This window comes from Macrotis lagotis, chromosome 2 (genome assembly GCF_037893015.1).
Source record: "Macrotis lagotis isolate mMagLag1 chromosome 2, bilby.v1.9.chrom.fasta, whole genome shotgun sequence".
Lineage (NCBI taxonomy): Eukaryota > Metazoa > Chordata > Mammalia > Peramelemorphia > Peramelidae > Macrotis > Macrotis lagotis.
Genome location: NC_133659.1, coordinates 321,805,383 through 321,831,538, shown reverse-complemented (window position 1 = coordinate 321,831,538; position 26,156 = coordinate 321,805,383). Strand labels below are relative to the sequence as shown.

At 39.1% G+C, this 26,156-nt stretch overlaps 2 long non-coding RNA genes across 2 annotated transcripts; one reads left to right on the top strand and one right to left on the bottom strand.

The window, feature by feature from the left end:
* Window positions 1-2,527: 2,527 nt before the first annotated feature.
* On the bottom strand, window positions 2,528-3,075 carry LOC141511784 (uncharacterized). Its single transcript, XR_012475404.1, has 2 exons — window positions 2,966-3,075; window positions 2,528-2,699 (listed from the first exon to the last, which is right to left on the bottom strand). It is a non-coding gene; the product is annotated as an uncharacterized LOC141511784 (long non-coding RNA).
* A 1,361-nt stretch (window positions 3,076-4,436) lies between these two features.
* LOC141511783 (uncharacterized) lies at window positions 4,437-17,370 on the top strand. Its single transcript, XR_012475403.1, has 3 exons — window positions 4,437-4,532; window positions 14,489-14,639; window positions 16,714-17,370. It is a non-coding gene; the product is annotated as an uncharacterized LOC141511783 (long non-coding RNA).
* The last annotated feature ends 8,786 nt before the right edge of the window (window positions 17,371-26,156 follow it).

Below are 26,156 nucleotides of genomic sequence, written 5' to 3'. Positions count from 1 at the left end.
TAGCCACTCAAGAGCCCAAATCTATTGCTGATCTTCCTGAGAGCTTTGATACAATCTGTTTTTGACATGTCAGTTGATCCTCTCTTTAAGTAGCTTGATGGGCTTCTGCTGCTGAATGCTCAAGATATTACTGCTGACACTTGATTGACACTAGCATTGCAGCTTTTGAATTGCTGAATTAGGTGGCATAGTGGATTGTGTAGGACCTCAAATTAGGAAGACCTGCATTCAAATCCTTCCTCAGACACTTCAGAGCTATGTGACTCTAGTCAAGACATTTTTCTCTACCTCAGTTTCTTTATCTATAAATGAGGATAATAATAGCACTTTCTCCCAAGGTATTCCTGAGGATAAAATACTATTTGTAAGATTTGTAAACCAAAAAGCACTATGTAAATGCTAATGAGAATCTATTCATAATCATATTATCTGCTCATCATAAGGAGTGTCATCATATAATCATCATATCACTACTGCCATCAGCACTACCACCACCACCAACATCATCATCATTATCACATTTCCAAATGAGTAATTCGCCAGCATCAGCATCCCTAGGAGTAGCATCTGAACCCAGTTCCAGCAAGATCAGACATTCAGAGCTGTAAGAATCATGTAGTCTTCTCATTTACAGAGGAGGAAGCTGGGACCTGGACAAGAGAGGGACCTTGCCTCAGATGACAGAGGTTCTAAATAGCAGAGTAGCAACTTGAACCCAGTTTTTTAAACTCAAGATCCAGGATTTTTCCCTCTCTATCCATTGTGGGAAAATCTACTGGGCCTCAGCTTCCTCCTTTATGAAATGAGTGACTTGTCTTTTCTGCAGGGGGAAGGATACAAGAAACAAGAGTTAAAGGAAAAGATCTTTTGAGAATTATAAGACCTTGGATAATGATAAGAGCTCTCATTTAATATAGAATTTTAAAGTCTGTAGATTTGTAGTTTTCACTTATCCTCTGAATCCTTACAACAACTTCATGAGCTAGGTGCTTTTACTTTTATCATTATACAGATAAGGAAATTTAGACTGAGAGATTAAGTGACTTGCCCAGGGTGACAGCAGGATTTTAAATTCTCTGAGTCTAGACTATGAGACTATGGTTCAGACAAAGACAGCCCAACTTTCTTATCCTGAAGCTCTTTAAAAGAGACTAGCTTCTCATCTGCCTTGGGACAGTCGTAAGGTGGGTCAGTCTCATTGTGTGATGAGCCTGAGGCCCTAGATTAGCTTTTTTTTTTTAAGATTTTTCAAGGCAATATTTCAAGGCAATATGGTTAAGTGGTTTACCCAAGGCCACATGGCTAGGTAATTATTAAGTGTCTGAGGCCAGATTTGAACTCAGATACTCCTGACTCCAGGGCTGGTGCTCTCCCCACTGAACCACCTAGCCCCCCCCCCCCCCCCCCCCCGCCCCCAGATAAGCTTTTAAGGGATTTTCACATTGGGTGATTCCCTGGAGGAATTTCCATCCATTGACACTGAAAGGTAACTAGCTACATATTCTCCTGTTTTGACGCAGGATAGATCATCCTCATTTCCCTTCTCACTGGTGTGGCCTACATGGGACTCATGGGAGCCATGTAGGAGACTGCTGTTGCCCAGTGCTTCCGATACTCCATCTCCTCTTTGTCAAAGTCTACAAAGAACCAAGGATGCATTCTTTGTTGGTGCTGCTAAATGGAAGATTCATATCAAGAGGAAGGGTTCTTTCCCTCTCCCCTGAAGGTTTTAAACCAGAAAATCAGTTCTGATTACATTTCTTCAGTCAAAAAAGTTGTTCCTAATTCCTTGGGTTTTGATGGTCATTTTGCATGACAAAATTCTCCCTCTCCTTGCCTTCTACTTCTATTACCTGCTGCAAAAGGGTATACCTCCTCAGTGTTCAGAACATGGATGAATGGCAAGAATCAAAGGATCTTAATATTGTCCCTGCATCTTTGGGTCTTGCAAAACAGTCACCATTCTGTTTCCAAAGTGAGGGGAAAAGAAGCTCTCAAAAATTTGCAGTAAATTTCTTCAGAAAGCACTCAGCTTGGGTTTTGAGACCTAATAAGCCACTCTATATCCTTTTGGAAACATTTACTAAGTGTCTGTTGCCTCCAGACAACTCTCAGGAGTTATAAAGGAAAGGCTGATGTGTAGTAGCAGAGGAAATTTCTTCAATAATCATTCCATTTATCAGTGAAATCGGAGGCCCCGTCCCCTCTCTATCCCATCTCTACTGCTTTTGAATGGCAGTGTGAGGTGGAAGGAAAGACTGATACCTGGATCTGAATCTGGTATTTTCCTCTTGTTGCCTCTTAGCTTTTCTAGGTCTCAGTTTCCCTATCTCCAAACTATAATATAAACTCACATACATTATAAAGAAAGTATAAAATGCAAAAATAAATATCGTGGGCTAAAAAGCATCTCAAGTCCTTTCTAGCTCTAAATTTGGGCTCAGACGGTGCAAAGAAAATTATTTGGTGATGAAGATAAAAAAGCCCAAAAAGAATAAAAGAAAAGAAAACTCCTAGTTCTTGCTAGTTTTTAAATGATGTGTTGTATTTATTTGGGAGGGCACAGATCCCTAGTGTTGGACTTGTAGGTGCCTTTGCTTTTCCACACCAAGCTTTTCACCAGAAGGAGCGTGGTTGCTGTCCAGTAAGTCCAAGGTGGAAGTTGGAGTGAAGCCCAGGGAGCTGTCCACTATGTGGTACTGGACAAAGTAAGGTATTGCTCCTTTCACGCCCTCTCCCCAGTCCTTTCTGTGCTTCTTATCAGACAGGACCCACTCTCCCCTTCTGCAGCCTTAGGTCCGTGCCTCCCCGTCCTCCCCTCCACGTTACTCCTTAACTCTAGGTGCTGCACTCTGAGTCTGAATAACTAATTGGGGGGAGGAAAGATGCTTGAAAGTCGTTGAACCATTTGAGGCTCCTGCATGGGGTCCTTCCACCCCAACTTCCTCACCCCGACTTAGCTAACCTGCCAGCTCCTCTAGGGGCCTCTTCCCTCTGGCTGCATGCCGCAGCTCTTTCCATGACCGCTGGAAGGGGGATTGCCTGCTGGAGTAGCCCCCTGCCCTTTCGTCCATCTCCTCCTTCCCACTGAGACACACGCTCCTTAATCCCTCCCTCTCCACACCCCCCCGTTGCCGGGGCAACGGGCCAGACGAGCAGGTGATGCATTGACAGGGAGCAGATGGTCCCCCGCGGAGGCGAGCGCGGCTGCGACAATGAGACCCCCAGATCGATCTCAGAGAGGCCCTCCCCCCAAGCCGGCACCTCGGCCTTCCCTTCCTGCAGTCAGAGACAATTTGGGGGGGGGGGCAGAAGGCGTGGATGTTGGGGGCGACTGACAAATTTCCTCTGGAATTTTGGCAACCTCATCTTTTCCCTAATTCCAATAATACTAATCTTGGTGTTAATAAATCCTGCCCCCCCACCTCCCCTCCAGCTAGAGAGGGGAGGCCCCCTTTTCAAGTTCGACCCTATTCCAGTCAAATGATTTATTTCTACTGGGAAAGCTGGGATAAACGTCCAACAGCCTCCACTTAGCCCCCACCTTCCTCCCCCCCCCCACTCTGCTCCCTGCTGGCAATAAGTATTCAATCACTCCCAGGCCAGAGGAATAGCTTCACCCTCCCTCCGCCCTTAGCAGCCCCCTCTCTCCTCCCCCAGCCCCTCCAGCCTTCTCCTCTGGAGCTGCATTGACACAGGATAAATGTATTCAGACATATTATTTATCTTGTGTCCCCTCCGCTTTAACATCTTTTAGGACGGTGGCTTCACTTAGTCTTTCTCTCCTGGAATTTCAAAAATAAATCACTCTTCCTTGGTGCCTGCCCTGCCCCCCTCCCATTCACACACACACTCCTCCCATTCATCTGGTCCTCGCAGTCCCCTTTCTCTCCCCAGTGGCCTCCCCCTCTCCCCACCGAGCCTAAGCCCTTCTTTGCCCTATTCACGGCTGTGTGGCAAATGGAAAGGGGGGGGGATGCTGCTCGGGAGGGCACAAAAAAACTGTTAGCCACTATTCACGATTTTAATACTAACTTCATAGCTGTCACATAAATTCATGGGCCGCCTTGCCGTATTATGGAAAGAGAATTCTTTAAAAGGGACAAGGAGGTAAAAAAAAAAAGATCTCCAAACCCCCTGGTTGGCTATGGTAGGGCATTGGATTTTGCAGGTGGTTTTGCAAGTCCTTGCTACAGTAACTGCATCTACCGCTAACTGCCCCATAGCGTGCTTTAAAAAAAAAAAAGCTTCCCCGCCACCTTTTCATTTTACAGTAGATAAAAATGCCTCCTTTTAAGGGAAAGAAGAGAGAGAAGTGGGGGTGGGGGGTGAGAGGAGGCCTTGTGAATGCAGCCTAGACAATACAGGGTCACAGAGCTGTCGAAACTGATGTCATAGTGGAGCTGCAGGGCCAAGCTTACAGAGGGCTGCTTGTTCCTTCTTAGGGAGCTGGGCCTAACGCATGGAGCACTTTCCCAACAGGTTTAGGACAAGTGGCTAAGAAAGAACTCTTCACAATAAACTCTTCCCCGGTAGGCTTTCGGTCGCAAACACCTGGGAGTTACAAAAGGGGGAGCTCGGAGCGACAAAGAAAGGCGAGGGGGCCGAGCCATTGTATAAAAGTTACGCCGCATGTACCCAGCTGCTTATAATAGTGGGCCCTTGTATTTTTTAAACTTGTTTCAGGTCCTTGCTGTGCAAACTTACAATGAGAAAAGAAGCATTAGCCTCGTCTAGTGTCTAATAATGAGTTGCTCAAAGGGCCCTAACCCATTTGGAGTATTCATTTAGATCGGCCCCTTAAATGAGATAGTGCTGGCTGAGCTAGGCTGGGTCCTCAAGGAAAAGAGAGAGAAAAAAACCCCAACAAAACACAACCAACTAAGTGTGGAAGGAAGACAAGTTAGAAACACACACACACACACACACACACACACACACACGGACTCAAGGCTTGGTGTGAAGTTAGAATTTTAGCTTATTCATCCATGAAGCTGGAAAACCTTCAAACTGATTTTTAAAAATCTGGGACTCAGTTTTTTAAAAAATTGATCACTTTATTCTGATTTCTTCCCATTCTCTTGTGCACCTTCCTACTTTTCCTCTCTTTCTTCCAAAAAATTTCCCCTCCTTTCATTTTGGCTTTACACTTTGCCTGCTATGTTTCCCTTTCCCAACTTTCTCCCCCCCTTTCCCCCCATACTTTCTCTCTGTCCTAATCTGCCTTTCCCATTAATTTCTACATGCCCCCCCTCCTGTTAATCTGGTTATTTTCTTGACCATCCCAAGAGTTTACTTCACTATTTCCTGCAAAGAGTTCCAGGGAATGGTGTTAGGTGATTTTTTAAAAATAATATGATATGGCCAGAGAATTTGGGTAAATAAGAAAATTTCAAAATGTTCTACTCCAATCAGTGTATTAGATGGAACCCTGATTTTGGAGTCAAGAGGACATGAATTCAAATCCTGTTTACATTACTGACCACCTTATGTCATGTTGACTAAGTCACTTTACTCCCATGATCCTCAGTTTCCTTCTAGAACTTGGACCATGATCCTCAGTTTCCTTCTAGAACTTGGACTATGATTCTGTGATTGTTTTTTTACTCAAAAGTGTTTTATTTTGTTTTGTCACATTGATTTTATTTTTCATTTCTGGAATAAAACGAGTAATTCCATAGTATGATTAAAAAAGATGATTACTCATGAAACTGCAAATGATTATGTACAACTTGATATTCCTTTAAAAAATATAATAAAATTATCACGTACATTTCTTTTGTTATTTAAACATGACAAGCACAATTTTTTCCCCTCAAAACTCCTACAAAATTTTCTGATAGAAACCTAGTCTAGTTCCACACCATGCTTTTCCCCATGTTCTAGTCTAGGAAGAACAACAAGGAGATGGAACTGCCAAGGAAAAATTCCAGCTTGGAAACAAAAGATCCTAGGGAAAACTAGGTGGCACAGTGGATAGAGTACTGATCTTGGATTCAGGAGGCCTTGAGTTTGAATCTGATCTCAGACTCCTGAGATTAACTTGCTACATGTCCCTGGGCAAGTCACTTAACCCAATTGCCTCTCTTCCAGGGCCATTTCCAGTTCCGATCAATATCTGGCCATTGGATTCAGATGGCTCTGGAGGAGAAAGTAAGGCTGATGACTTAGGACAGCCCTCCTCACTCAAATCCAGTTTATGTGCTTGTCATAGCTTCACCTCCCTGATGTCATGGTCTTCAAGAATGAATGAACAAACATCAGAACCATTGTCCTGTATTCCTTCTACTAAACTCCTTGAGACCATCTATATTATGTACCTCCATTTTCTCTCTTACTTTCTTCTCAGCCTCCCAATGTAATACGATATTCCCAAGGTCAGGGAATATTTTAATTTGTCTAAAATTCTTGCAGCTAGCATAATATTTAGCATACTGTTGTTTCTTCTTCATTTTCAAAGAAGACCATAGAATGCTGTCTTGACTTGTGTGTGAAATGGACTTAATTGAGCAGACAGTAGGCACATAAGAAATGCATGTGGAATTAATATGGATCTTAGTGGATTTTAAACTCTTGTAATCTTAGGCATGCTGCTTAACCTCTATAGGCATCAGCTTCTTTATTGGGAAAATGAAGGCATTGGACAAGATCACCTCTTAAGATTCTTTCAGCTCTTAACCTTCAACACCATGATCAATATGAGCCCACACTGAACATAGCAACCAAAAAAAAAAACTAATGAGATCTTAAAAAGTTGTATTGAGAGGCCTAATATTCAGAATAATTCATTGATAGTAGTTTTATTCTGCTCATACTGGGTTAGACACTGCCTTTGGCTCTGAGCAGCACATTCTAGGAAGGAATCTAATGAATTGGAGTAGGCAGAGTAAATGATAACAGGACTGTGATAAAACTAGACTGTATGTCATATGAAGATCAGTTGGAAGACCAAGTTTAGCTGCAGATGAAAAGCAGAAACATTATAGCTATTTTCAAGTATTTGGAGAACTAGTCTGGAGAGGATTCCACCCAAGAGAGAAAAATGCACAATACATGCTTATTTCCTCTCTCTGAGAATTGATTTCCTTATCTATGAGGGATTTGGATAGATGCATCGGCTCTAAATCCATGGTCTCTGAGCAATTTTTCTGAGACATCTTAGTACCCTCAAATCTCTTTTAATTAGATCTATTTTTGCTTTTTCTTTGTTTGAGATCATGATTGCCATCTTTACTTTCTTTGTTTCATAATAGATTGTGCTACAGTCCCTTTTCCTTTACCCTGTATGTATCTTTCTGCTTCAAACGTGTCTCTTATAAACAACAAATTTTAGGTTTTTAATCCAATCTGCTATCTGCTTCCATTTTATGGATAGCTATATACACACACAGTTATCATAACTATACATGTAAATGGATAATTATATACCCATTTCACACACACATATATAAAGTTTACCTTTATGCTATTTTTCTTTTTTTAATTTATTTTTATTAAAGATATTATTTGAGTTTTACAATTCCCCCCCCCCCCAATCTTGCTTCCCCCCCATGGAAAGCACTCTGTCAGTCTTTACTTTGTTTCCATGTTGTACCTTGATTCAAATTGGGTGTGATGAGAGAGAAATCATATTTGTTTATCCTTCTCCCTCTAATCTCTGACCCTCTCCTTCCTCACAAGTGTTCAACTTCTGATCACTCCTGTCCCTAATATACCCTCCCTTGCTGATCCTTGCCCAATGCTGATGATGCACTATCATCTGTTGATACAGGAGGAAGTGAAACCAATTTAAGGTTAGGAGACTCCTATAGCAGGAGACCATCTCCAATAGATCTATTTCCTATTAAACCCTAATTAATAATTTTAGGGTTCTAGTACAATGAGAAGGATGCCTTGCACAGCATACCTGTTCCCATAAGAAATATACTGGTGCAACTTGTGCTAACAATTATTTTGTTGATTGGTGTGGTCCTCTTTGATATTGAAGAACTAGTAGTAGTCCCTTTTATCAGTCCTTCATTCCCTATTTTCCACATTCCTTTTCACTTCCTCTAGTGTAAGATATATTTTATATTCAAATTAGAGTGTATTTTATTCTCTTTTTGAGTGAATTTTGAAGAGAGTAAGATTTGTTTTGTCTTCTACCTCCTACCTTCATCTTTCCATCATCCCTTTTTTGTGGCATGATTTACTTCCTTCAATCTCCCTGCTTCTTCTTCAAGTGCAATTTTCTTTCTTATTTTTTATTTTGTTTTGTGGGAGGGTATCCCATCAAAATAACCTTATATGGGGGGTGGCTAGGTGGCGCAGTGGATAGAGCACTGGCCTTGGAGTTAGGAGTACCTGAGTTCAAATCGAACCTCAGACGCTTAATAATTACCTAGCTGTGTGGCCTTGGGCAAGCCACTTTAACCCCCTTGCCCTGCAAAAACTAAAAAAAAAAACCCCAACAAAATAACCTTATATCTACACTGTCTGCCTGTATATATATTCCTTCCAATTGCTCTTATGGAAATAAAGTTCTTAGGGGTAATAAATTTGCCATAAAGAAATAAAACAGTTTAACCTTATTGAATTTCTTATGTTTAGTCTTTCTTGTTCTTTTTCTTTTAACCTTTTTTATGTTTCCCTTGAGTCTTGTATTTGGGTGGTCTTTTAATTAGAAAAGCTTGAACATCCTCTATATTGTTAAATGTCCATTTCCCTCTGAAAGATTATATTCAGTTTTGCTAGGTAGGTGATTCTTGGCTGTACTCCTCACTTCTTTGCCTTCTTGTATATCATATTCCATGCTCTCTGATTCTTCACTGTGGAAGCTGCCAAATCCTATGTAGTACTGACTGTAGCTCCATGATACTTGAATCATTTCTTTTTGGCTGCCTGTAATATTTTCTTCTTGATCTTTAAGCTCTGGAATTTGACTATGATGCTGATAGGAAGTTTTTTTGGGGTATCTTACTGGTGGTGATGCATGAATTCTTTTTATTTCTATTTTGCCCTTTGGTACTAAGATACACCAAGGCAGTCTTCTTCAATAATTTCTTGAAATGGGTTATCCAGGTTTTTTCTTTTTCTTTTTATCATGGCTTTCAGGTAGTCCAATAAATATTTTATTATCTCTCCTAGATCAATTTTCTACTTTAGTTGTTTTTCCAATGAGAATTTTCACATTTTCTTCTAGTTTTTAACTTTTTTTGGTTTCATTGAATCTTGATGTCTCTTAGAGTCATTATAGACTTTCATAGAGTCACTTGTTTGATTTTCATTTTCAAGTAATTTTTTTCTTCATTGTGCTCTTATACTTCCTTTACCATTTGGCTAATTCTATTTTTTAGCAAGTTGCTTTTATTGGTAAATTTTTATATATATTTTGCTAGGTATTGACTCTTTTCTTAATTATTTTTCATTACTCTCATTTCTTTTCCTAATTTTTCTTCTACTTCTCAAATTTGCTTTTAAAAATCCTGTAAAACACTTCCAGAAATTCATTCTGGGTTTGAGATCAAATTACATGTTTCTCTGAGGCTTCATATATAGCTGTTTTGACACTATTGATGTCTAAGTTTATTTCTTGATATTTCCTGTCACTATAGTAACTTTCTATAGTCAAGTTCTTTCTTGCTGGGACTCTGGGTCTTACTGTTGGCTTTTATCAAACTTCAAAGGCTTAGCTCCTTGATTTCTCTGGAGGCTAGGCTTCCCTTCTGACTTGTACTGGTGGGGAGCATTCCTGTTGGCCTTCTCTGGGTTTGGGGTTTAGCTACTGGCATGCTCTAGTGGTAAGGCCTTGTTGCTGGTTTGCTAGGGTAGAAGACTCTTTTTGGTGACTGGCCCTGGAGGAGGGATCTTGGGGCCATGTTGTTGGATTGCTATGGAAATAGGGTCTCTCTCTGTTGGTAGTTCCCAGGGTATGGGGTCTTGCTGTGTTAGCCTGGGTTGGGGTTTCAGTACTGGCCAGCAATGTGGTCACAGCCCAGTTGGTGACTTGTGCTGTTTGCTTGTGCAGGGGCTGCAGGTTTGCAGGAGGACAGGGCTTTGGTGGTGCATTGCCCCTGGCTTAGATCCTTCCTTCAGTTTCCTTGCTGTGAGCCTGACTGGTGCTATTGCTCCTATTGTTGCTTTTGGATTTTGCTCCCCTCTTATCCCAGTCAGAGGTGCCTCCCTGTTCATAGATCAATGCCGAGGCAGTTTTCTAGTTGTTTGCAGGGGACATTTGGGGGTTCTCCAGAGAGTTGCTTCCTCACTCTACCATCTTGGCACAGGAAGTTCCATTTTCTACTTTCAATGAGTTTTCATTCTTTAGAATGACTGGGTTGGATTAGATGAATTATAACTTCCCATTTAGTTCTAAATTGATGTTTGATCCTACATTCTTTGAATTCCTGCACCTCAGTTTCCTCTTCTGTTCCATCTCTTTCTAAATCTATGATCCTACGATCCAATTCCATGTCCAAGAGACTCTATGGATGTGACCCTAAAATTCTTGATGCTTAGTTGGATCAGAGTGAGGTCAAATGTGAATATTATCTTCCTTGAAAGAATGTTACATTTGCACTCTAAGTCCTCATTTCCCCCACATCTTTTACTTGGGATATCTTTTAAAAAATATAAACACGTGTCTTGTGATGGATTGTACATCTCTTATCTGAGAACCAAACTGGTCTAGTCTGGCAGTAGGGACAGGTATTTTATATAAGTAGTTACAACTCTCATTGATGAAGTCACAGACCTTTCTGAAGTATTAAATTAAGGATTAAATTAAGCTAAGTATTAATTTAATTAATTGATAATTAAGGTAAGTATAAATTAAGGAATTTGAATCCCTTTAGATACATTTCATTAGCATCATTTTGATGTTTATAGTCCAAGCCTGACTGGGGCTGGTTCAGTGAATAACACTCAAGATTGAAATGAGATACAGCATTAGAAGACCCTTAGGCTAAATATTTAGCCTAAAGAAGTTTCTTAGGAAACCAATGCAAGGATACTCACCAAGGATATAGCATGGCTTCAGGCAGATGTCATATTCTCCCCCCTCCATTCAAAAATGTCTCAAAGCAGTGGGATATTCATCAAGTCTGAGAGGCACTGATTCCTGTTGGGATGGACTTTTTATGTTCTAGGTGGGGCAGCTAGGTGATATAGTGGATAGAACACTGGCCTTAGAATCAGGAGAACCTGAGTTCAAATTTGACCTCAGATACTTAATATTTAATTAACTGTGTGACCTTGGACAAGTCACTTTACCCCATTGCCTTACCAAAAACTAAACCAAAACAAACAACCATGGACCTTAAGCGATGTTGTTCCTACCATACCTGTCAGAATGTATTGCATTTTGATTGGTCCTGGCATTCCTTTTGTATCCCATCCCTCTCAGTTTCCTGAAATCAATACTAAAGTTGAGTGGACTGGAAATAATTGAATGACCAGGATCAAATTATATCCTATTATCAGGAATGCTTGTATGTAGAGATAAGAATTAGAATTACCTTCTCAAATTTTTATAAATCATTTTGGATAGATTTATATTAAGCTGGAAAATTTCCCCCAACTTCCTTAAGACTTCTGGTTTTCCTTAAAGTTCCTCATGCTACTTTTTGAAGGAAGTTGTGTCTGTTGTATTGAGTGAGTTTCAGTCCACCAAAATTCTCCATTTGTCAATACTCAGGATTATTATTATTATTATTATTATCATTATTATTGGTTTTTACAAGACAATGGAATTAAGTGATTTGCCCATGGTCACATAGCTAAGTAAGTATTAAGTATATGAGGCAGGATTTGACCTTAGGTTCTTCTGACTCCAAGGTAAGTACTCTATCCAGTGCATCACCTAGCTGCCACTGCCTAGGAATGAAGTTGCTTCTTTGCATAGTGCTATTAACCACCTTTATTTGTCACAGATGAGAATTTATATTCTCTTTGGTATTGCTGGTCTAGCTCACTGAAAACCAACAAAAAGCAATTGTTCCATTGAGGAGACATAAAAATATTTAGCTTCTTGGATGCCAATCAATAACTTTACACAGCAAAGTTTCACAAATGATCATGGAAGAGATAACAATCAGTAAAAGAGTAATAGGATGGGTGATAGGATTTCAACATTGAAGGGATCTTAGGATTCATTTTTCTTTCCTCATGTTAGGGATGAGGAAATTGCTGTCCAGAGGGGACAAATGACGAACTTGCTAAGAAGTTTTTTCTTTCCATCGCTTTTGGATTCCTAATTATGTCAGTGCAGTAGAATGAAGAGTTGAGACACAAAATGGCCATCAAGCTCTCACCATTAAGAAATGATGCCTTGGGTAGAGATGTTTGGCTAATACTTAGTGTGGTTCCCTATCTATTCTGCACTTCAACTACTGGTTTTGGCCAATGGCTTTAACCTCCTTCTCTATATAATCAATTGTTTACCTTCTATGGCATCCTGCTAAAACTGGCACACCTTAGGATAGTTCTTTCCCTGGTAATTGCCTCATAATCACCACTTCTATAGTAGGAGGGCTCAGAAGTCAAGGTTACAATGGAAGAGATATTATGGAAAACTATCCTAGGTCACTATTTGGAAGTAGTGAGGGTATGTTGCCTCAAGTATAATAGCAATGGAAAAAGAAAGCACGATTAGTTTTTTTTAGTCATTTCAGTCATGGCTGACTCTTGATGCTCCTTTTGGGGTTTTGTTGGCAAAGATAGTGGAATGACTTTCTATTTCCTTCTTCATCTCATTTTACATGTAAGGAAACTGAGGTAAAGGGGTAAGTGTGTTGCCCAGGATATCATATCTAAGTAAGTGTCTGATGTTGGATTTGAAATCAAGTCTTCCTGACTCCAGATTCAACACTCTGTTCATTGTGCCACCCAAGCATGATTATAGAAATATTTTTTTTTGCAAGGCAAATGGGGTTAAGTGGCTTGCCCAAGGCCACACAGCTAGGTAATTATTAAGTGTCTGAGGTCGGATTTGAACCCAGGTACTCCTGACTCCAGGGCCGGTGCTTTATCCACTGCGCCACCTAGCCACCCCTATAGAAATATTTATTAAGAGAAGTAACATGTCTAGGCCTAGGGAGGTTACTACTATCCTATTATCCCTTGGTCAACATTTAAAACATTGAGCTCCATTCTAGATACTAAATTTAATGAATGACAACAAGAAATTAGCTTATGATCATTAGAGAAAGGTGATTAGAAAGATGACAGTCGAAAGCTCATTAGATGTAAGAATTAATAGAAGGATCAGCAGATGATTAGTCTGGAGAAGAAAAACCTTAAGGAGACTTGATAGCTACATTTAAGAATTGGAAGGGCTACTACATGAAAGAGGGTTTAAATTGATTCTTTTTGGGCTCTGAGATGGGGCAGGGAGGAGAACTAGAAATAGTGGTTGGAAGTAACTGCTGGGTGGGAAAAATGGGTAGTGCTAATCTTGGAGTCAGGACAATATGAATTTAAACTTGTCTCCAGCGATTGAAAGGTGACCCTTGAAAAGTCACTTCTCCCTCTCAGTTGCAGCTCCCTTATTTGTAAAATGGAGATAATATCAATCAATAGCTAAATGTTTTATAGTTTTAAAATTTTATATTTAAAAGTTGAATGTACACATATGTGTATCTCTATGCTTGTATATTTGTATTTATGTGTACATATTTCCTGTCCCTCCCTCCTCACCTCTATTCTTATAATAATACCTAAATTCTTCTAAGATATCTGAAGCACTTTCCTAAACATGAACGAATCAATAAGACAAACACATATAATATATAATATAAAATGTATGTGCATATATTATATATGGCATATATACAATACAGGGTGGCTAGGTGGCGCAGTGGATAGAGCGCCGGCCCTGGAGTCAGGAGTACCTGAGTTCAAATCCGACCTCAGACACTTAATAATTACCTAGCTGTGTGGCCTTGGGCATGCCACTTAACCCTGTTGCCTTGCAAAAAAGAAAAAAAGAATATATATATATATATATATATATATATATATATACACACAATACAGATACATGATATTATAGATACAAGATATATGTATTTATCTTAACCCTCATAGACATAGTCATAGGAACCAACCCAGAAGGGGTCATGCCACACCAACTGCATCCAATTGCTTCTCACAGGGAAGGCTAGTCAGTTTTTAGCTTAGCTGAAGCAGGTGGGCATTCTGGGAGAGAGAGAGAGAGGAGGAAATGTTTGCCAGGCAAGTAGAATCATCAGCACCACCTTGATCCTATTTCCTCTTAGATGCTAATGGGGATAGCCCAGGACCCTGAACTTTAGGGCTTTGGGGAATAGCAGTGCTTTCAGTTCAGTGCTTACAGTCATCATCCTGGGAAGCAACCTCTATGGAAATATAGCCTGGCAATTGCTCCCACAAGTGCTACAACCATAGACCTGAAAATGAACATCTTTGCCACCATAGTCTTTGGCACTATCACATCGGTGACATCAACATCAGAATCTTATATTATTTTATCCAGGGAAATGACACTAAAGAAGAGGCATCATCATTGGATTGGTAATCTACTTTTGCCATCGGTCCCTGAGAAGTATGGAACTTTCATATCTAATTTGCATTGTATCCTCCATATGTATCAAATCTTCCATATGCATGCTATCCTCCATTAGAATGTGAGTACCTTAAAAGTATGGTTTGTTTTATTTTTCTATTTGCAAATCCAGAATTTAGCACAGTGTTTTTAATACAGTAAATATGTATTAATGTTTTATCCAATGATTTATTATTTAGTCTGTATACAAAGGGAAAAAATCCCTTCCATTTATAGTTGTTCAAAATTGGAATGAAGTGTTTTGGAAAATAGTGGGCTCTTCTTCATTAAAAAGCTTCCAGGGGAATATGCATGATAGAGGACTTTTTTTAGTGGAAATTTCCAAATTTCCATTTTCTTACTAGGGAAACTAATGAGGTTTCTTCCAATTCATGTTTTTATCCATTCTCATTCCTATAAATTCCATCCTTTGAACCTGGTTCTTCTTTCCAAGGCCAAGGAGAACAAGGCTCTGTCACTTTTCTACATGAGAAAGTGATTGTGGGATAATTCCAGTTTTGTTATGTGGCTCTAAACTTTTTAGGGACCACTAGTATCTCTTTGTGGCCCTTGAATTCCTCCTCTGGGGAGGAATTGCCTCTAGTCCTAGTTGAGAAATTAATCTAAGAACCTCATGACTGTAGATTTTGACACTTATGCTGTTTCCATCTTGCATTTTAATGCAAAGGAGCAAGCAAAGATGGGAGATTGCAAGTGTTAGGGCAGAACAGAGAAGGAAGATAATAGCTAAAATTTATACAGTACATTAAAATTTGTAAAACACTTTACAAATATCTCATCTGATCTTTACAACATCACTGGGAGAGATTTTTTTTTTTTACAGATCAGGAAATTGAGGTAGATAGAGGTCAAGTGACTTGCCTAGGGTTCCATAGTTAGAAATTAAGACTTGCTTTGTCCTCAGACTTATTCCAAGTCCAGTGTTCTATCCATGGTACCAAACCACTGTGGGAGAGCACAGTCAAGTCTCATCCATTTAAATGGGAAAGTTTGGCTAGAGCTGAGCCCTCTAGATCCAAAGGGTAGGGCCACACACAATTAAACTGAGCATAACATATTGCTCTTTTCCATGGCTGTTGATGCTCACTAATCCTAGTCTTTGATCCCAAATTCTGCTTATCTCCTCTTGGCTGACTTATGATCTTGGACCAAACCTTCAGTTAAGGTTGTTTGCTGCCTTTGATCTGTGGCACTCTGAATATCTTCTCTTTGACTTGTTTCCTCAAAGCCAAGCACTGATTTAGCCTCATTATTTCTTGGATAACATTGCAGCTTTGTGGTTGAACCTCACTCTTAAGTCCCACTGAGTGAGTTCAACTGGAAAAGACTAACTCTTTCATCCCTCTTGTGTTGCAATTCAAATGACACTGGATTTAGAGTTAAGGGATCACAGAATCCTAAAATCTAGCATATGAAGGGACCTCAGAGGTTCTCTGAACCAATCCCCTTTTTTACTGTTAAGGAAACTAAGGCTCAGGGAGATGACACAATCCTAGTCTAGAGCTCAAAGGGACCTCAGAGGCTACCTGATTTACAGATGGGGGAATTAGGCCCAGGCTGTTGAAAGGATCATGTATTGCAAGTTGGAAGAAATTTCAAAGTCATCTAGTTCAACCTTTTACATTTTATAAATGGAAAACTAGTCCAAGGAGTGTTTGACTTACCCAAAACTATATAGGTAGTAAATATGAGAGGTCAGATGTGAATACAGGTCATCTGGCTGTAGAGATAATGTCCTGTTCACTCTTCCACACCCTCCCTACCATCATACTTTCCCATCCCTTATGAAGCATTGGAGGGGGATTGTAGTAGAGGAGAGTTATTGACTTTATTTACTTAACTCATTCATTTAGCACAGGGTCCTTAACTTTCAAGAATTTCTTCTCTCCTCTAATCCCCATTCTTTTTTTAAGTAAATAAAACACAAAGGGTTGAAATTATGGATGAATGGAAATTATGGTATGGATGGATACAAAATTATGCATGGAAAACTCTAGGATTGGAATTATGGATGGAACCTCTCTTTAATAGTTTGGGTAAACTGACTTGTGTGCTTTGAATTGTGATTTCACTGTTTTGGTTTCTTCTCTTTCTTTCCCTTCCCCCTGGAATTTATCCATTTCTTCTTATTCTAGCAGTCACCAGGCAACAAAGCACTTATTAAACACCAAGCACCAAGATAAGTATTGGGAATACTGAGACCCTACCCTCAAGAAGCTTCCAACTCATCAGTGGAGGACATTTACATGAATAGGTGTATACAGAACAAACACAAAAATACTTAGGGGAAAATACAAGAAAAACCACTGAGACAGAGCTCCAAGTCAAAAGCATCATATTAAAGGTTCCGTGGCTTCGTCTCATGAAATGGACCCTCAGCTCTTCCTCATGATCTGAGATGCCCCTGGTCCCTAAGACCTTGTTCTTATAGGATATGATACCTGGATATTTAAGAGAGGCTAAAGCAAAATACAAAATCCCATTGGTTGATCGACCTTGTTTTGAGGGTCAAAAATGGTGTATCAGAGGGGGCATGGGTTGGGTGAAGTATGTAATATCTGCATTGATTAACTGACCATAAAACAGATGAGTTTCTTCTCATATGAGAGAAGATAGTATGGGTAGTACAAATATAGCTAAAACAAATTTGGGGACTTTCCATACCATTCCACCCATGCTAGACTTGGACATGGAATTTGAGCAAAAAAGGATAGAGATATCTTTGTCAGAATTCTCGTGGTTGTGCCAGTGAGCTCCATAAATGGAAAATAAATAATGAATATTATGTTAAAGTTTGAGTCCTATTATATAAGCCTGTCAGAACCTATGTTATTTAATTATCCTCAGATGATTTATGTAAAAATCACACCAACTGATACTGATTGGAATAGTGTAGAGGTCCAAATGAATCATTTTTTTTACAAAGAGTTCATTAGTGGGGGGGGGGGTGCTGTCCAGAAGGATTTCATGCAGGTGTGGGAGTTTGGTGCTGTCCAAGGAAGCCACAGGTAGGACTCAAAACTGAATAAATCTGGAAGCTTTTTTTAGGAGTGAATTAATATTTTCACCAAATATAGCAGGTTAATTTTTAAGCTGATGATTACATATATATATATGTGTGTGTGTGTGTGTGTGTGTGTGTGTGTATGTATATATATATATACATATATATGTATATATATATATATATATATATATATATATATATCCCTTGAATGATGTTATAAATATCCAAATGACCCTTGGGAGAAAATGATTCCCTCTGTAGTCTCAGTTTCCTCATATGTAAAAGGAAGGGGTCAGACATGATGACCTGTAAGGGGCCTTCTTGTTCTAAATCTATGATTCTAGGTGAATAAGACTGTCATTTGAGGGCTTTTAAAAGCAGAGCCATCCAAATAATTGCCATTTAACGGCACAGTGGAATAGATGTCAGCTTTTAATGGCATTCTATTCCCCCCCTCTCTGTGCTTCTCTCTGACTCTCTTGTGTCTTTCTGTGCCTCTCTCCCCCTCCTCTCCCTCCTTCTCTCTTTCTCTTTTTTTCTTCTCTTTCCCTCCCCCCACTTTTCTCCTCTCTCTTTTTGTATTGTGGGCGTTCCAATTACTCCATTTTGCCTAGGTTCCTTGGCAATGGCCAATCAGGCCACGCGGGCACCATATTGTTCTGCCTGTTTGACCAGAGCATTGACAGATTAATAGGAAGGGTAAATAGCCCTGCAGGACTGGGGCGACTCAGTGTGGGATGGCAGGCTTCACTGCTGCTGGTCCCTGCTGTATTTGCACAGAGGAAGCCGCAGCAAAAGCCTGCTGGGGGAAGGTGACCCAGGTCATGGGTATTTGTTTCTCAGCTCTATAGAAGACAATTGTCTTCTCAATGGAAGATGGCTTTTCCTGAATTGACATGGTTCCACTGAGAAGGGAGCATTTGACATGCCAAGGTGCACCCTAGAAAACACAGAGAAAGAATAAGGCCACACAAAGGCTGAGATGTACTGTAATCTACAGAAAAGCCTTTGGCTTCTGGGTGGACATGGAAATAACCCTAAGTATGTTGAGTATGAGAGTTGATCTTGAGATGTTTGTTGCTCACTGTCACATGGCAAAGGACTAATTTTTTTTTGCTCAGAACTGTAGGTATATCTCTAAAATGAGGCAGTTCTTTAATAAAGATGATGGGAATAGGGGTCATTGACTTAGGATGTTATTTTAAAATGGTCATATGGCTCACAAATTTATTTGCAGCTGAAATTTAAAATATTTTGTGTTTATTTGGTGGCAATTATTTTCTAAAACATGACAAAATATCTGAATTAGGACAGTTTTCATTATGCAAAAGTTCTGCCTCTCATTTAAGTTGAAGGTTAGATTGTATTTATTGAATGGATGAATTTTTAACTAATTCCTAATTAACAATATTTTGCATTAGTCATTATTGTATTAGATTGTAAATTTTTTCTGTTAGACCTATAGCTAGGAAATCTATCCCCTGGGGCAAAATTATATATCCACATCCACATCCACATCCATATCCATATCCACATCTACATCCACATCTCTCTCTCTCTCTCTCTCTCTCATTTTACATATATATAGTATTATGTATATGTATATATATATGTATATATATATATATATACAGTATTATTGGTTGTTGGTTCTTGTCATTTATCATCGAAGAAGATCAAAATGACATCAATTTGAGACAAATTATAGGGTTTCTTACTGTGGCTGATCAGACCAATATGAGTTTAGAATTCTCTACCACAGGTTAGGCACAAATAGTCCATGTAAACACCTGGGCTGGGTGTTCTAAACTTATGGATGTCATGTTTCCTTTGAGCTGCTTCAATTCTGCCTTCCCCATAGAGAGCAGCACCCTCCCTGATGAGGGCATGTCATGCTGGGTGGCCCTGTGCCAGTGTCTCCCATGCTGTACAATCAATTCGAAATTTCTTCAATGAGACCTTCAGGGTGACTTGGTATTGATTCTTCTGACCTCCTCATGAGTACTTGTCTTATGTGAGTTCTCCTTTTTTGGCAAGTATATATCTGGTATTCTAACAGCATGTCCAGCCCATCATAGTTGCACTCTCTGTAATAATACTGGCATGCTAGACAGTTTAGCTTGAGAAAGGATCTCAGTGTCTGGTATCTTCTACTGCCAGGTGACCTTTGGAATCTTCCTAAAACAATTTAAATGGAAGTGATTCAGTTTCCTGACATGGCACTGGTAGACTGTACAGGTTTCACAGACATATAGCAATGAGGTCAGCATAATGGCTCTGTAGATCTTCAGTTTGGAGGTCAGCTTATTACCTCTTCTTTCCTATACTTTCTTCTGGAGCACCCCAAATATACTGAATTAGCTCTTGAAATGCAGGTGTCATTCTCATTGTCATTGTGTACCTTCTTGGAAAGAACATTGCCAAGGTAACTGAACTTGTCCACAGCACTCAAAACATCTCTATTTGCTGTTATTGATGATCCCATATATGGATGGTGTGATGCTGGCTGATGGTGCACCTGTCTTTTTTTTAGTATTAATTTTTAGACCAAAATTAGCACAAGCAGTAGCAAATGGATCCCTACTTTGTTATATCTCAGCTTCAGAGGCTGCATGAAAGGCATAGTCATCTGCAAACAGAAGATCATGCACTAACTCTTCCTCCACTTTGGTTTTGACTTGTAGCCTTTTCAAGTTAAAGAATTTGCCATCAGTGCGGTAGCTGACCTTGAGGCCATGTTCATCCTCAGTGAAGGTGTTTGATAACATGGCTGCAAACATCATGCTAAAATATGGGAGCATGGACACGTCTTTGTTTTACTCCATTAGTGATTGGGAAATCTTGAGAGCATCATTCACTATCCAGAACCCAGGCATGCATTCCATCATGAGACTAATGGACAATACTGATGAACCTCTCTGGGCAATCACATTTTGACATAATTTTACATAAACCCTTTCAACTGATGGTATCCAAGTTCTTGGTCAGATCTATAATGTTGTATACAGACCTCTGTTCTGTGCCTGGCATTTTTTCCTGGAGTTTCTGGGCAGCAAACACAATATCAACTGTTCTTCTACCCTTTTTGAAGCCATCACACTGGTTCTCAGGAAAGTGACTAGCATCCAGGTGAAGGATAAACCTATTGAGAAAGGCTCTGGCAAGAATCTTACCAGCAATGACTAAAAGAGAAATACTCGTGTGATTGTCACAGGACAATCTATTCCCTTTACCTTTATAGAGATGGGCAATGGAGGCATCCTTGAACTCTTGGGGGATAACATCTTCATGCCATATAACCTGAAAAATTTTAGTCAGTTTTTGGATGAGCAATGGATGCCCCCCCCATCTTGGAGATCTCAGTTGGAATAGAATTAGCACCGGGTGCTTAGGTACTTTTCCGCTTGAAAGGAACTTAATGGCATTCAAAACCTCTTCTTCAATTGGTGCTTCAATTAGGGACTGAATGACTTCAACTTGAGGAAAATGATCAGTGGTTTCTGCATTGATTGATAATGATCTGTTAAGAGCACTATGGAAGGGTTCAACACATCTCTCTAGGATCATGTCCCTATCATTAATCAATGTGGATCCATCAGCACTGAGTAGTTGAGGTGCACCATATGTCTTTGGCCCATAAATGGCCTTCAGGCCATCATAAAAGCATTTTGGTTTGTTACTGTCTGCATAAAATTGAATTTTATCTGCCTTCTTAATGAGACAAGAGTCCTGCATCTCTCAAAGCTTTGCTTGTACTTTACTTTTAGTGTCATTAAATGTTGCCTTCTTAGAAATGGATGAACTATCCTGCTGGTAAACCTCAGGGAATTCCCAGTTTTTTATATAGCAGCTTCTGTATTTCCCCATCATTTTCATCAAACCAGTCTTGCTGTTTGTGACTGTTCTGGTCCAGGTGAGTAAATGCAGTGCTGTACACCAGCACTCTGAAAGCTGCTCATTCTTTTTCTGCTCCATTGTTGCCAAATGTATGTTGGCTCAACCTTCCCTCCAAGTTAGCAACAAATGCTCCCGCTCAGAGACACTTTACTCTCCTGTCATTAATTCTTCTAATATTTATTTTGCCTTAGGGCTGCTTTGAATGAATATGAAAATTTAACTTAGAGAGTATGAGTCTGTGATCAGTCCAGCACTCTGCACCATACATTGCCTTTGTTACTCTCACATCCTAGCTGTTTCTTCTCTTATGATTACATAGTCTAATAGATACCAATGTTTGCTATGAGGGTCCATCTAGGTATTTGTAAAAGGAAGATAGTGTTTGTGATGAGAAGGTCATGAGAGGCACAAATCTTCAGTAGAAGATTGAACATTGCTGTTGTTGTTTCCAACTCCATTCCTCCCAAGGATCCCCTATGATGTATGAGTAATCTGAGCCTACTCTAGCATTAAAATCACACAGAATTATAAGCTTGTCCTCTCTTGGTACATTGATGATAAGGGTCTCTAGTTCTTGATAAAATTTTTCTTTAACTTCATTAGTGTTCATCACAGTGGGAGCATAGGTACTGATGATGATGGCATGCCATTTTCCTGAAAGTGACAATCTTATTATCATGAACCTGTCATTCATTCCTTTTGCTAGACATTCAAGAATGTCGACTAGATTAGTTTTGATTGCAAAACCTATCTCAACTTCCCAATGTTCCCTTTCACTGTGACCACTCTAGAAAAACATGTATCCAGCTCTGACTTTAGTAAGCTGGCCTTCATTTGCTAGCCTTGTTTATCTTAGGGATCTTTGGATACCATACCTGCTGAGTTCTCTTGCAACAAGAACAGTTAGTTTTTCAAGTCTATTGGATCTTGTGTTGTCTATGGGTGTGTGCATGCTCCATGCACTGATGGTGAGTGGAATCTTCTTTGAAGAAGGTTTTGTAGATTTTTTTGTGTCTTGACTACACTGTGGAATTCTCTGCCTGCCCCAGTAATCAGGCCAGAATTGGGTAAATAGACAATTTTTAGGGTACCTTTTTTAGCCCTTTCCTCGCATCCTGAAGTTAGTAGTGTGATCCTTAAAAGAGCTGCTCAGTCACCCAGGGGACTGCTGACTACACTGTTGCTTTCGGGGAGAAATGACTCTATGACCTGGGCTGCCTGTCTGTAAGGTTGTGACTACAGCTCTCAGTGTATCCGTACCTGCTGCTTCATCACTTGCCTGTTGCCACAGGACCTTGAGGAATTGTTATGAGTGATATCTTTTGTTGTGTGAGTAAATTGTATTTAAATTAGGTAGAAATCAACTGCCTCACTCTCTTTTCCAAAGTCATCATGATCCAGCATAGTAAGACAGAGTCAAGACAATTGATGATGACTCTAGGTGCAGTGGATGACCTTGGCATCTTCGAAGTCTAACCATGTTCTAAGAGTTCCACAGCACCTGCTTCAACTGGGTTCATGGCCTTTGGAACAAATTGTTCTCCTCCACCCATTCTACTAGTGGAAGCCTTCACTTGCTTGGGGTATATACCCCCTCCCCCACTACACACCAATGAATTTGAGACTCCCTTGGTTATCCTCAAACTGCCAAAACGACTTACTGGTGTGTGGCTGCTGTGCATGCTACAGCTTCTTGAAGCCATAGGTGAGAGTTAGGTGGCTGGACATCAATGGTGTAAAGCTATCCTGAAGAGGGCCCAGCAGTCCTCACACCAAGGTGCTAGTCTTCCTCGAGTACACCCTACATCCCAACCCTATTGAAATCTGTATCTATCTCTGTCTTTGTCTGTCTGTCTCTCTCTATCATCCATCTCTATCTCCATATCATCTATTTATCTCTATCATTTTTTCTATCTATCTATCTATCTATCTATCTATCTATCTATCTATCTATCTAAATGTGAAGTGGTGATGGTTTCTCAGAAGATAATACAACCTCAGGATGGGTTATGCTGATAGAGAAGGTCACTGGTCCCATAGGAATTATGGCTCTTGCTACCTCTGGGGGAAAGTTAGGTCTCAGGAGATGGTTACTGTAATGGCAAGAGGAGAATTGGGCACCTCACATCATTATAACTCAATGAGTTCAACAAATTTAAGGAACCATCAAACAGTGAAAAGAGTTCTGGAATGAGATGGAAAACCTGGGTTTCAATACCAATTCTTTCATTTCCTATCTGTGTGTGTTCTTTAGCAAATCATTTTACCTTTAGGGGCCTCAGTTTCCTTAACTGCAAAATAAAGGCATTGAGCTAGATTTTCTTTCCTCCTCTATAGGGTAGATAGAACAAATGATATTAACCTTACCTTACAGAAAAGGAAACTGAGATCTGAGAGACAAGTAATTTGCCCAAATTTTTAGTGAAATTCTATATTTCTAAAAAATATATATTATATAATAGAAAAAATTTATAATAAAATATGGTATTTTATTACAATTAGTACTGCAATAATATTTTATACTTTTATAATTATAATATCTATGTATCTCTACATCTGCATGTACATTCCAAATTCCAAAATTTTGTTAGTGTAAAAAATTTAGAGTAAATAAACTTCCTCTCCCAATGTAGATAAACTATTTTGCAATTTAGCATCTTAGAACTTTTTTCTGGGGTCAGTGAGTCACTTAGGATTTCACAGAAAGTGAATGTCAAAAGTGGGATTTGAGTCCAGTTCTTCGTGACCTTGAGGTCAGCTTTCTATTCAATCTGCCATACTTTCTGTCTGTGATATTACAAATCTATATTTTTATAGCATATAACAACATGTAATATTATTATATTATATAATAATAATGCATAATATCACATATGTATTTATGTAGTAATATATGAATGTTAATCAATGTATCAATCTCTAATAATGACACATTAATATTAGTATATTAGCAATATTGTATACACATCTTTAGAAATATATATGCATGTGTCTATGTATATATGCATGTATATAAGCATATATATAAATATGCATGTATATATTTATAAATATATACATTATATAATATATTATATATATTTATAAATATTTATATACTTGAGTATGCATATAGTATATATAGTATATATAAATATATACTATATATTTATATATTTATAAATATTTATATATACACATATATTTTTATATATGGAAGACTTTTCCCTTTAAATTTCAAAGATTTGGTTCAGTAATTTGACTATGTCTGGCTGAAATATCAAGATTCATGGACTTTGAATAAAGAACTTGACAAAATAATGAGAATAGCATTTCCATGGTGTTTTAAGGTTTATAAAACTAAGTACGATGTTAATAATAAATATAGCCACTGCTCTAGCAGTTTCATTTGAATTATTGAGCTCATATAGCAAGAGAAAATAACCTTTGGACATGGTCATATTCCTAGCAGTTCATGGGTTTGAATACATGACCAAAAAAACCAAAACCCAGTCCTACTGCAAACTGACTGGGGGGTGGGGAAGGGAGAGAAGTGTTGAATTCAATTTCTATAAATCTTAGCTCAAAGGAAGAGTCAAACTAAATATGAGACATGTTTGGGAAAAATATACTTTAATCTAAAAATCATTGACCTCTGTCTTTAGAGCATGTTACCATGGCAACTTATTTCCATCCCTTCCCCTTCTGAAAAGACCAAGCTATTTAGCCTATTTGACAAGATGTTTTCAAAAGTATGGGAACTCAAAAATATTTTCAACACATACCCATATAGACACCCATTCAGCTGACCTAGTTGACATAGCAGTTGGACATTGCTGGGACAACAGGGATCAATGTGTAAAGGAATGTACTTAAGACACAAGAACTTGGGCAGGGAGAACAGGACTCATTATGGGGGCCGTCATGTTCAGTGAGTTTGTCTGCTCGAGGAAGCTTCCAATAGTCTCTGCTAATCCAATGGCAGGATTCTATTAGCATCAGCTCTTGGGGGGAGGCTGCTCTAGACCCCCTAAGCATAGATATGGTGACGAGCTAGCAGCCCTTAATGTCCAACAATAGAGGAGAGACAAAATTTCCTAAAGGAAACAAAGCATTCTTCCTGCCCAAGCCCCTTCTAGTATTCAGGAGACTTCCCAGGAAAATATCTTCTGTGGTCAATTCACCCTTCACCCGACTTTTTCCATTGAAACCAGAGACAGACAGCTAAAGCATGAGCTACCTTGGAAACAGAAAACATATGAAAAATATATATTGTCTTTGCCATAGAGTGACAGATTTGAAGCTTTAGACACATAGTAGGACCTCAATAAATATTTGCAGAATTAATTAATGGAAGAAAGGCAACAAAAAAGGGACAGGCTCATAGTGTGAGGTAAATGGCTCTTTTGTTATGAATAGCTTATTTGAGTCAACTTAGAAATTGCATTAGAGTTTTTGCCTACAGGATTTTGTCCAATTAATCTCCCTTGGAGAAGTGTCTCTTCTTTATCTACATGGAATTTTTAATCTATTTATAAGGAATTTCTGAACCAAGTTAAATTGTTTTAAAGCTCAAAAACCAGATTTTTTTAACTGTAAGGATAAAATTTATATAAATAACTATATAAAATATATATTTGTTTTTTTAAAGAAACAGATAAAGCAAATATTCCTTTCTTCATAGCATCCCTCCTT